This window comes from Phalangium opilio, unplaced genomic scaffold (genome assembly GCF_054372755.1).
Source record: "Phalangium opilio isolate 3A_F unplaced genomic scaffold, DU_Popi_V2 ptg000105l_1, whole genome shotgun sequence".
In the NCBI taxonomy this organism is placed as follows: domain Eukaryota; kingdom Metazoa; phylum Arthropoda; class Arachnida; order Opiliones; family Phalangiidae; genus Phalangium; species Phalangium opilio.
The window spans coordinates 5358083-5371276 of record NW_028324207.1 but is presented as its reverse complement, the minus strand read 5'-3'; the positions used below and the strand labels follow the sequence as shown (position 1 = coordinate 5371276).

The window sequence follows — 13194 nt, the reverse complement described above, 5'->3', positions numbered from 1 at the left end:
CCTCTCTCTCTCGTCTCGTGGCGGGCGTCGGGGAGGTGGGGGGGGGGGTCCGTATCGTTGTACCTCTCTCTTCTCTTCACTATAAATTATCTGACTCTATATTACAAGCAAGCGTGGCTTCGTGGTAAGGCGCGCGCTCGGGCGTTCTTCACTGACGTCTCGTATGGATTGGGACATTGCGGGTTCGAGGCCCGGCGCCGACAGAAAAATAATTTCAATTGAAATTAAATACGTTACGCCACCTATGAGGTGTGAGGTGTACTACGGATGAATTTCGAGTAAAAAATTCGCGGGAAATTTGAAATTCAAAAAGTTTATTTATGACGAAACTTATTATGCGGTTACACCAAATCCAGCCAGCCGTCCAGCCAACAGAGGTCGGAACAATACTTTCGCTGCTCTAAAGAGCGCAAAAGTAAAAAAGTTACCCTGTCGGCTGAAATTTTGTTGGCAGACAAGCGTTCCTTCTCCTTGAGCTAAACGGACTTTTTCCTATTTTCCTACTACACATTTTCTAGTTTTGAAGCCACCCACTAAGATATTCTATATCCTTATTTGAGTTGGGTTTTTCTATTTCGAGTCTGGCTGGCAACCAGCAATTGCGCCGAAAAAAAGAGAGCAACTAGACATCGAATCTAAAGTCCACCAAGAAAGAATCCTTCGAGAAAATTGTAAACATTCTCTAGTGGACGAACGAAATGAAACTTTGAGAATGGCGACGGTTTAAAGAGGCTTGTGTAGAACCCAAACAGAAACGAAAATTGATTTAAAAAGCTTCGAAAAATATATTTGTTCGGTAAATATCTTTTTGCTTTGCTTTTAGGGTTAGCCTTTAAGAATCAAAATAAGGCTTTAGCCTATTTTCCTATCTTGTAACGTCATACGTTTAGGACCATAAGTTTAAACGCTGAATGCGTATATCACTTTGCATGAAACCAGAAGTGAGATGAGACTAGAAGTGAAGGGCTCTAGCATTGGTAATAGATCATGGCACTAGTGAACAAATTTGAGGATTTTATGTCGCTTCCCACGCGCCTACACTACTGAGAAAAAAATTGGTCGAGTTCCAAAAAAATTTCCTATCCCCTTCCCCTCAACCTAAAGCGGCCGAACACGGACCCGGCTCCTTGAATCTAGTTCGGCCGTCTACCACCTCAAGCGTCTCACGTTTTGGAGGGAAAATTCAGAAACCGCTACCAGAGGGCCAACCGTTGGTGTGTTATCAAGAATATTCACTTTCGCCGAGTGAAGAATTTGGTTAGCTCAGTACTTCTGGTCTCATCTCACTTCTGATGAAACTTAATACAGCTCTGCTAAGTATCAATCAGATCTGTGTTTTCCAAACATTACTGTAGTGTGAGACAGCCCGATAAATTTTATATTTTGGTAAAAATAATTATAAATATATGTTTCACAGACAAAACTGATATTTTTACCGAAAAACATGTTTGGTACAAGTTAGTATTAAGTCATTATTGGTCTATAAAGGATCTTACTGACTCTAGAGGCGTGTGTCTAATCTAGTGCCCTTACGTAACACAGATTATCAAATCACATATTCACCGAACATTTTGGTCGTAAATGACAAAGATAATAATAGAAATTGTTCAAGATGTGTCATATATTTATAATCACCTATAAACGTGTTGCAACTCTGAAAATTTTGGGAAACACTGAGTCAGAAGTATTGGAAACCATTTTTTTTCAGCAAAAAAAAACTGCAGTTTGAATGCATTTCTCTTGTTGGATTTCGCTGGAAGGGTACTTATCGTGATAAACTTATGGGAACAAATAGGAAAGGGTCTTTGAGAATTTCCGCGTTGTTTTCATTTTTACTATCGCCGATTTTAGACATAAAATATAGTTCGCAATGCTCCGTTTAAAGTTTAGATAAATTTTAGATTGAAGAGCTCTTCATTTTTCTTTAAATATAAAGTATATTTAACCATTTTCGGATTCTACGGCTTTTATAATAATAAATATGGTTATATAAATAAACGAAACGCGGATGGGAACATTTACGAATTTCTGTACTTCAGTTCGGAGCTTAAAATTTTAAAGTGATAGCGAAGGATTTCAAATATTAAAATATTGATTCCAAAGTTTTCCTGAAGATTTTAAATATTTCACCGTTTGCAGTTTACACCGTCTTTTCTAATGTTTTTAATCATAGATTCTAAAGCTTTTGAATGAAAAATCAATAGAATACTTCGGGTTTCCGATCTCTTTTTAAATTATTTCTATTGCTCGGTTAAACACTGCCAAATCTAAATAAGAGTTGCGCAATAAGTTCATAAGATATGTTCGATAAGTTTGTCATTGGTTTCTGAAAGCTTGTTATGAAGTGGCGTTGGTGAAACGTCATAGATTCTCGTGAGGCGCTGTCAAAGGCTTAGCACAGACTAAATAGGAAGATGGACTGCAAAATTAACCGAGGGTAGTCAATTCTGGCGTATATTTTCTAGAACTACCTCTCAGTAAGTCTCTAGCACTACGGAATATGAAAAAATAACTTTTCGTTATTTTTCAAAAACTTGACATTTAAAATGTAGTTTCTGACCACATAAAACACTAAAATAGTTTACAGTAAAAGTACTGACTGATATTCAAGGCTCAGCTCAAACAGCTTTACATTACAACTCCGGGCTGATATAATTAGAAATAAATAGTGTGAGTGGGAAAATTGGTAAAATTTATATTTTTAATTAATATCGGTAAACAACTTTCTCCGTACAAACATGGCACGCCTTCATAACATATATTTATAGCAGTATTTACTTCATAATACAGATGCAACTGTAAGAATTAGGCTATTTCCCCTCGATATTCAGAAAATATTTAAAATTCATTTTATTTTCTGAAAATTCACCAAACCTCAAATAGCCTATTTCTGTAATATATTATCCCTTTAAAATTTCCCTGAAACGCATTAGGACGGGAAAACATCTTCCGAATTCTCTACGTTTTTATTTATATTTTAAAGCGAGTGAAAATTTTCATTCAAACTAAAAGCGAAATTTAGAAAACCCATCTCTGCGAAAATATATCGTTGCTATTCCGAATATATTGGCTATTTCAAGACTAGTCGTAGAACCCTAATATGTCGATGCTAAGTAAGAAACCAAGAAAATGATGGTAAACTCTGTAGCGTTTAATGTTGTTATTACCGAAAACGTATAAGAGTTCCTTCGTGAAAATGGTTGTGAACCATTGTTGTTAGTCAAGTGGGGTTGAAAAACACTTGTCAATAAGGCAAGGTTTATATTTCTGGATGCCGTAATTGAGGGTATCTGGCATGGTATATAAAGTGAAATATTATAATAATACTTGTTGGTGGCACCAAAAACGGATTTATGTACTAAGAACGTCGGATCATAGCTTTAACCTCTGGTACCATCCTCGCATACTTTATTCAGAAACTTCGTCTGTTTATATTTTGACTCCACCCTAAAATTTTGTAAATAGCGACTTCTAGTGATCGAAAATGTCATTCTTATCTCTATTTTCGTGGTTAAATAATTTTTTCCGAAATTGCGCCAGTAGTAAAAAAGCAAAGTGGACAGCAATGCGATATAACTCCCGAATTAGCGGAATTAAGTTTAAAAGTTAAGAATATATTTAATTGATGTTTCCTTAAATATCAGATTTTTCTATCTTTGTGCTAAAATTATTATTGTAGTAAATTTATAAGTTATTGTTATTATTATTTACTTGCCTTATGCAGTATCTATATTTAAAGCCCACAATATAAGAGAATAAGGCCGATAGATGGCGAACGCGAGTTTTGAAATTCTAAGCCACTCCCATCAAAACATGCATAGTAGTCGATGATGAGTAGGGAATTTGCTACGTTCAACGTTCTTCTTACAAAAATCCGTTTTTGGTAGCACGCTGTACGGAAATGCCATTAACAATCTCGTTTTACATGGTATCACCAGCGGAAAGCCGGCAAGAACCATGACGAGATTAGCTGGAAGGAGATGAAAACACTAGGGTTTTATTTTCAATATTCGGTCTACGATACCTGTGAATATGAATAACAACATAAATATCACAGAAGTTTTCCATTAGGACCTGGGTTTAAATATTAAAGACCTCTTCCGGTGGCGGCCTACTGATGCTCAATCCGGGTTTCCTCATTGAAGATTGATATGTATAAATACTACGTTTTATGGATGCCCAAAAACTCACCACCAAGAAATATGACGTGCTTTTAGAACGAGTTTGGTCACGTGGGTAATTGAAGTAACGGTTTCTGTAGAATTCCCTTCCCAAATGGTGCCAAAGCAAGATTCCTTGTGCAAGATAAGAGTTGGGAATCAGATGGATTTTGAGTAGGTACCCCTCTTCGATTTTAAAAATCTTAGGTTGTTTAATACAAGTTGCCAAGCCTGAAAAACAGCCAGACCATTCGACCTCGTTTCTGATATAAGAAAAACTATTTACATAGCGTAACTATGTATTACTTGGTTAGTAAGAGTTTCCGAAAGAGGTTGTTAGAGATGGGATTAGACTCGCTTTTTCCCAAGGCTTCAGTATGTATAAGAAGTAAACATACCACAGACGGAGAGCTATTAGAGTAAGGACTAAACGACACAAATTGAAACGGAGCATCTGCCAGTTTCCCATGATGTCTAAAAATGTTCTTAAAAAAGGGGCAAAACGACGAAGAAAGAGCGTGTGAGACTTGACCCTTTTTGGTGGTACACGAAAATCGGTTTTTGGCAGGAATATAGGAATACCCCGAGTATACCAGAGGTCGTAACCATGACAACGCGTTTCTCTTTCGCGTAAGTGTTATTTATCGAAATTCCGGGTAAAAGGGGTACGGGACTTAACAGAGCGCGAACCTTTCGCTCTCAGCTATACGTCATATTTTGGCGCGCCGAGTTATGCTCCATTTTGCAAAACCGGATGACCATTAGTCTCCGTATTTGGATTTCGGAGACAGACTACGTTATCTTGAATTGAGATCGCGGGAGCTACCCAAAATTATTCTAATAATTTTACGCTTCCTTATTTATAAGCCTTTTAAATATAAAGGTATTAGAAAATTCCAAAAATCATACGCTGGAAATCGTTATGACGTAAGTCGAATAAAGTCCCAAAACTTATTCTCTTTAAAGATTCTAGTTTTTTAAACATTGACTCACGCTAATTAAGAGAAGAAGTCCATGCAATTTTGATACCCTTTTAATTCACACGATAAAAAAAATTGTTAATTCCCAGACACGATAAATTTATCCACTAATGGTTTCGGTAACTTGCATTTATAATTTTCATAACATTAAGCACGCAACTTTGTGCATCTGTCCGTTAGTAACGCTTGCAGAAAGTGTTTAATTGGCGTTCCAAGTTACAGTTATACTAAAGTATAGTTAAAAGTATGGTTAAAATTGATATGCCATATAGCAGTGATTTCCAAAGTTTTCTAACTTTTGATACATTTAGTGCCCTTTAGAAGACAAATCATTTCACGTGAACTGTTTTCGAATTTCAGAAAACTTCATTTTATAGAATCTCCTTTTCACTCGTGCGGGGGAGAATCCCCCTCGCACGAGTATAGAGAGCTTTCAGATTGGGTTGTAGTACGTCACACCCTCCCAAGTGTTACCGCTGTTCTGGTAGCCATATTGGGTGGTCTCAGCTACATTCCTGTTTTAAACCCACCAATATGGCAGCGTAAATTATGTCACGAGACTCAGCTCCTCCTCCAACTGAAAGCTCTCTATTGTTCCGACTTTCCAAGGTCTTTCTTTGACAATGAATGGCGACAGGAATACCGTGTGTTCGGGGCTTTTCATCCCCATAATTCCGATTTCCATTTTTTACAGTAAGCACTTATTTGGTGACTCCACCAGAACAAACTCTAGTTGAAGACAGAAAAAAAGATAAAAAGACTCCGCCTCCTCCGAAGCACGCAATGGTGCCTTGGTTTAGCGTTGGTGCTGTGGTTTAGGCATGGCGCTAGAGAATTTCTTAAGTTTTAGAAGGAAAGCTGTCTGCTGCGAGTTCTACTGTTCAGTTAATATTTATCAGACTCGCTCAGAACTGGAGGTATGGTAAAGAAATTTTTATCTCATGCTCGCTTTTTTAGCCCCTCTTACATATCCCGCACGAGTGTTCTTTCTGCCGGGGCAGCTTGTTTTAGCTTTACGCCTAAAATCATAAAATGAAGAAAATTTTTGTATTCACTGAATAACAACCTCGTATGAAAAGAATTAATCCGAGAGACTTCTAAAAATAATTGTAACCATGGAATTCGAGACAGATAAATAAATGCGCCTAGAAAAGACTATCGTATATAATATCGAAAATTCAGTTCCAAAAATGAGAAAAGCGAATTGGGCATTAAAAATTAAGTCTTGCCAAATAAGAACGGCCATTAATTAAATACGCGAAAGCTCGAGCTGGAAAAGGGAGATTTAAAAAGAGACCCGATATTTAGAAAGCAGAGCGAGACGCTCTTTTCTGGTTGGGGGTTGGAGGGTGGTACACAAACAAGGCGGATTTACGACGAGTCTCGGCTGTTCAACGGAGTGGACGAATTTGAAGAAGAGGTCAGCTCGCGCTTACAGACGCGGAAAGAAGAGAAGCTCGCCTAGGAGGTCGACCAAAACGAATATACGGCAAATGCGTTGTAGGTTTTTATTACTTTCCAGCGACCCGTTCTTTTACAGGGAACGCTGAAACAAAGGAAAGGCTGAGAGTTCAATAATGCTAAAGATAAAGGGTTTATTTTTCATTGTTTTGTGCAGATTCGCTTTATTTAACATAGAAAGCAGCCTGTTTGGGAATGCAAAGCTATTCGGTGTTGCCTGGTTTGAAATTATATCAATTATAAATAGACTTTGGGTGGTTTATGGGAACCTTTTCGTTAACTTTAAATTACAATATTCCTATCCCTAATTAGTGGTTAAAGCTAGAACATTACGTCTTTAGATTAGGTCATTCCTAACAGGGTTAATAGGTATGGGCATGCGTGGAACCACACGGAACCCAAGCAGTGACTTTTCAATTTATTGAGGGATGTTGTCTAGACCCTATGCTACTGCTAAGGGGTAGCGCTCTATACTAACTAATACCGTAAACCAGCAGCAGAGGAAAACTCCTTGTAACCCATGCAGTGAAGAGATAACTTGCGGGAGTATTTCTACCCTTATTATTCACCTAGCGCGATGACCGGTACGCAACCGAGCTTTCCTTAGATGACATTTCTTAAGTTGAGTGTTCCCTGGCATTTCTATCTTGGCCACCCTTTTATTTTGTTTTTCGTTCAGGAATATCGGTATTCCTGCTCCGATCGTCAATAAGAAGAATAAGAATAAGAGCTTTTACTTCGACCCAAGACACTTCGCGAAAACGTGCAATACTGCTAAATCATCCTTCAAAATTAGAGGAATTGAAAGAAATCCTGAGAATTATTAGTTATAGAATCGTAGTTTTAGAAGAATTGCATAAATGTATTAGGTATGTTCAATAAGTTTGTCACTGGTTACTAGAGATTGTTATGAAGTGACGTAGGTGAAACGTCATAGACTCTCGTAAAGCGACGCCTGGTGAACCTCTCTCAAAAGCTTAGGGCAGACTAAATAGGAAGATGGACTGTTAAACCGAGCGTAGACTGTGTAGTCAATCCTCGCGTCGTTTTGGAACTAGCTCTCAGTAAGTCTCTAGCATTACGAAATATATGTAATGTTGGGACATATGTTATACTTTTATGGAATAGGTCAATAACAAATTAATTATAAGATTTTTTCTGTAAAAGCGTGAAACGACTGTTTTAATCTGATTTTAAAATATAAATTCATACTACGCAGCGAGACTCTGAAACAGATGAGCAAAAATAACGAAAAACACCTTACAAAACTGTCAAAACAGTAGGTACTTTACCAATGATGATTTTCAAAAAAATTAAAATTATAACCATAAAAATTAGCATAGCTATATTATTTCGAAGTTTTATATTTATACATTTCAATTACAAATCTTACGACATTTCGTATATTTGATTCACCCAATTTTAATTATATCAAGTAGTTTAGTACTATTTAAAACGCATTGACATTTTTTTTCATTAGTTTATTTTTAAAAGTTTAACCCATAAAAATAAGGCGTTTTACGTACGATTTAACTTTCTTTAAATTGAATTAAACGGCATTAAAATCCAAGTCGTTACTCTCAGATCCATTTCCATATTAATGCGTTTCGTGTTGGGAATTTTTAGAATTTCCGGCAGAATTTTGTTTTACGCTTTTTGTGACCTAAAATGGAAACGTAAGAAAAAAGAATTGAATATAGCAAATATCAGCTGCGGACTTGCGCTTCGTCAAGTTAAATTGATAGCGTACACAATGCTAATCTCACTGTAATACTATTGGAGAGATAGTATATGAAATAAGCAGGATCCTATATTTGTACGTGGTAACAATTCAAACTGATTCTGTTCTCCAGAAAAGGAAGAAGGAACGGAAAACGTCCGAAAAAATTTGTGTTTGGATTTTATTTTCTGTTGTTTTGAAAGAGCCGATGGCGAAGCTAAATTTACTATTCACTGTATATTCTAAAGGAATGGTCCATGGAGGCATAAGAAAAAATTCGATAAACACACGAAGTGGTTGCCTGGCGTTAATATAAAAGAAAGTTTGTATCTTCAAGGAATTTCCACTTATATAAAGAAATGCGGTGCCATCTAGATGATATTTACTAAGAAATGTGGTGACATCTACATGATATTTACTAAGAAATGTGGTGACATCTACATGTATTTAATAAGAAATGCGGCGCCATCTACATGTCTTTTAGTAAGAATTGCGGTGCCATCTATATGAAATTTAGTAAGAAATGTGGTGCCATCTACATGGAATTTAGTAAGAAATGTGGTGCCATCTACATGGAATTTAGTAAGAAATGTGGTGCCAACTACATGGAATTTAGTAAGAAATGTGGTGCCATCTACATGGAATTTACTAAGAAATGTGGTGCCATCTACATGACATTTAATAAGACAAGCGGTGCCATCTACATGATAATTTAATAAGACAAGCGGTGCCATCTAGATGACATTTAATAATACAAGCGGTGCCATCGACATGTTATTTAGTAAAAATGTTGTGCCATGACATTTGTAATAAAATCTGTTGCCTTTTATTCGACATTAGTAATAAAGTAGAATATTCTTTAAAGATCATAGTTTACAATCAATTGAAATATGAAACAAGAGCAATTTTTTCGGACGTTGACTTTATCTAGTGCTCAAAAATGCTATTTACAAACCCACTTTTTATGGGATACTGAAGAACTTTTTAGTTAAATTACTTTAAACTTTAAAGCGTCTGCTTATTTTAATTGAAAAAGGGAACGCACAAAATTAATTTCTGCAACCAAGTATTTTTCAACATAAACGAAAAAAATTTCTCCTTATATTACAAGCAGAGAGATAATAGCGTTCAGACTTAGCTTTGGCTCCATCTGGAGTTGCCTCCTGTGTGCTTGTGTTTTAATGAAATACAGAAATTTATCATTTTAGAGTTCTTTTTATAAGTTTGCCCCATTGTTGAGACTACACTCTAAGAAATAGAGGTGTAAGTCTACACCTTTTTAACTCTTTTTGATGGTGCTAAATTCAACACCATTTCCAGTGTTGGTTTACAACCCAAAGGGTGTTAAATTACACACTCTAAGGTGTTCTTTAACACCTTTAAAATAAGTTTATATGGATCGAAATTTGACACCGTTTCAGTTGTTTCTTTACACCCCTGAAAGGATTTAATAACACTTTTAAGCAATGGGTGTCAAAGATAAGAGTGTCGCATAAAACCTTTAAGAGTGTCGCATAAAACCTTTAAGAGTGTCGCATAACACCTTTAAGAGTGTCGCATAACACCTTTAAGAGTGTCGCATAACACCTTTAAGAGTGTCGCATAATACCTTTAAGAGTGTCGCTTAACACCTTTCAGAGTGTCGCAAAACACCTTTAAGAGTGTCGCAAAACACCTTTAAGAGTGTCGCAAAACATCTTTAAGAGTGTCGCTTAACACCTTTCAGAGTGTCGCTTAACACCTTTAAGAGTGTCGCTTAACACCTTTAAGAGTGTCGCAAAACATCTTTAAGAGTGTCGCTTAACACCTTTCAGAGTGTCGCTTAACACCTTTCAGAGTGTCGCTTAACACCTTTCAGAGTGTCGCTTAACACCTTAAGATTGTCGCTTAACACCTCTCGGAGTGTTGCATAACACCTTTAAGAGTGTTGCATAAAACCTTTAAGAGTGTTGCATAAAACCTTTAAGAGTGTTGCATAAAACCTTTAAGAGTGTTGCATAACACCTTTAAGAGTGTTGCATAACACCTTTAAGAGTGTTCCATAACACCCTTAAGAGTGTCGCATAACACATTTAAGAGTGTCGCATAACACATTTAAGAGTGTCGCATAACATCTTTCAGAGTGTCGCTTAACACCTTTAAGAGTGTCGCAAAACATCTTTAAGAGTGTCGCTTAACACCTTTCAGAGTGTCGCTTAACACCTTTCAGAGTGTCGCTTAACACCTTTCAGAGTGTCGCTTAACACCTTTCAGAGTGTCGCATAACACCTTAAGATTGTCGCATAATACCTCTCGGAGTGTCGCATAACACCTTTAAGAGTGTCGCATAACACCTTTAAGAGTGTCGCATAACACCTTTAAGAGTGTCGCATAACACCTCTAAGAGTGTCGCTTAACACCTTTAAGAGTGTCGCTTAACACCTTTAAGAGTGTCCCTTAACATCTTTAAGAGTGTCGCTTAACACCTTTAAGAGTGTCGCTTAACACCTTTCAGAATGTCGTTTAACACCTCTCGGAGTGTCGCATAGGAGGAATATTTCTCACGTGCAGAACTATACCCCTTTAAGTTAGTGTATTTCAGGAGTGAAGTGTGCTAATGGCTAACTTAATATGCATTAAGTCAGCCATTTGATCATCTTAAAATGCAGTGTAAAATTGCATGGAAAAATCGGTAAATTTTCCCGTATTAAACCTTCTGAAAAAAGGCAGACAGTTTGCGATTTGTACAAATGCAATGGAAATTAAATTGGTTTTTGAGGCCATAATATTCAGGCAGTAGATTTAGACGTTCTTCTTAAATTTAATAATCTCTTTTCACTAAGAGTTTTTCGAGCACCAGAAACGCGTTTAATCTAATTTACTCTACAACATTTACAAAAGCAAAACCCTTTTTGTACTCTAATTTTTCTCAAAATGATGATAAAACATGTCAAAAAAGCAAGTGCCCCACAAGTTGGCCTGTCAACACTAGACTAGAGGTCTGAAAATGGTCTCTACATGGTTTAAACTTAAACATCATACCAGTAGTAGTTTAAATTTAGGTGTATTATGGTTTATTTTTTTACAAAGGAAACGTGCTATAGAGAAAAATCTATCCCGTTTACCAGTCCCTTTACAGATTCAGCGTTCATGGCGCTACTTATGATATCACTTCAATCCTAATTTTTTTAGAATAAAAATACTAGCGTTGTGGTTTTAAAACCTAGAGACCATCAGAGACCATTTGATTATTGCCATAAGATTAGCAAACACAACAGGGCAGGGCTGCCATCGGAGGTGGTTTCCCTCACACCAAGAAGCACCGTTAGAGGCAGTGGGAGTTGGCCAGCCTTCCGCGTGTAGCTTGCGTGTAGTGACCGGGGCTTGGTCTGGTGTTGCCTAATGCCAATAATAATGAACTATGTCTATATTTATTCAAAACCAAGGAAATGAATATAAAAAAATCATCAAAAGCTGAACTAAATATAGATGGTGCAACAAAGAAGGTTAATTTAATTTTAAGTGTACACGGCGCCCACACTCTTCCTAAAAGGCTCAAAGTGCTGGGCTTCGGTCGAATAAAAATTTTTTAGAAAACCCTAATAATAACAAAATTTACTCTGATCTAAAATTGCTTGCTTCTGCTGATATAAATTTGAAATACAAACAAAACTTTCATTAAAAATCCATTAAAATCTCAACAATTTACTGTAAATTGTTTATTTTCCCCGATTTAAATATAAGTTTATCCTTTTAAGCATCATTTTGCAATAATATCAAAGGATATGTTATTGATTATGGCTTATTTCACCTTTCTTTTATATATAGATAAGCTAGCAAATCGTTAAACAAGGTATCTCTTTACTACTCTATTATTATCGGAGATATATTAGCATTATACACACTCAGTAAGTGCCGTCTTTTGACGCTATTTCGTACTTTGGTAAAGCCGAACTAGGCGCGGGAGTTCGGTTAAATGGTACGTCCCAAGGTTGGTTTCCATTGTAAATTCTGTTCAAGGGTAGGGAAAAAACACGACCATCAGAGAAATATTTTCATTATTGGTAACTCTTTAACGTTAAACAACCAGAAAACCTGACCTTGTAACTTCGCCAACATTATTAATTCAGGCCTATTTCGACAATTTTTTTCGGTACCCTTTAATTCGCCGAATGCGTCCGCAAGGGGCACGCTTTAGAACCTAAATTTCCCGCGAAATTTGAAACGCAGCAAAACTTGGCGTGAATATCCATATAGTAGACGATGGTCATTCTTTTTTTAAAGGGCTGAGGGATGAGATTAGATAATAGAACATCAAGAATTATTAGATTTTTAGGGATGGAATCGTTGTAACTTCTAAATATAAAATAAGGAATTTAAGAATGAAAAAACCCTTTCTATTCGTTTAATTTTTCTAGTAAGTTTTTTATTTTATCTCATTAAGAGTGTCGCCTAACACTATTAGGAGTCTCGCCTAACACTATTAAGAGTGTCGCCTAACACTATTAAGAGTGTCGCCTAACACTATTAAGAGTGTCGCCTAACACTATTAAGAGTGTCGCCTAACACTATTAAGAGTGTCGCCTAACACTATTAAGAGTGTCGCCTAACACTATTAAGAGTGTCGCCTAACACTATTAAGAGTGTCGCCTAACACTATTAAGAGTGTCGCCTAACACTATTAAGAGTGTCGCCTAGCACTATTAAGAGTGTCGCCTAACACTATTAGGAGTGTCGCCAAACACTATTAAAAGTGTCGCCTAACACTATTAGGAGTGTCGCCTAACACTATTTAGGAGTGTCGCCTAACACTATTAGGAGTGTCGCCTAACACTATTAGGAGTGTCGCCTAACACTATTAAGAGTGTCGCCTAGCACGAGTGTCGCCTAACAC

The 13194-nt window shown here is 36.7% G+C and overlaps 1 protein-coding gene across 1 annotated transcript in view; it reads left to right on the top strand.

Moving 5' to 3' along the window:
- The window catches only part of LOC149627457 (uncharacterized), a 232942-nt gene that overhangs the window by 91589 nt on the left and 128159 nt on the right, over nucleotides 1-13194 (top strand). The window lies entirely within an intron of this gene.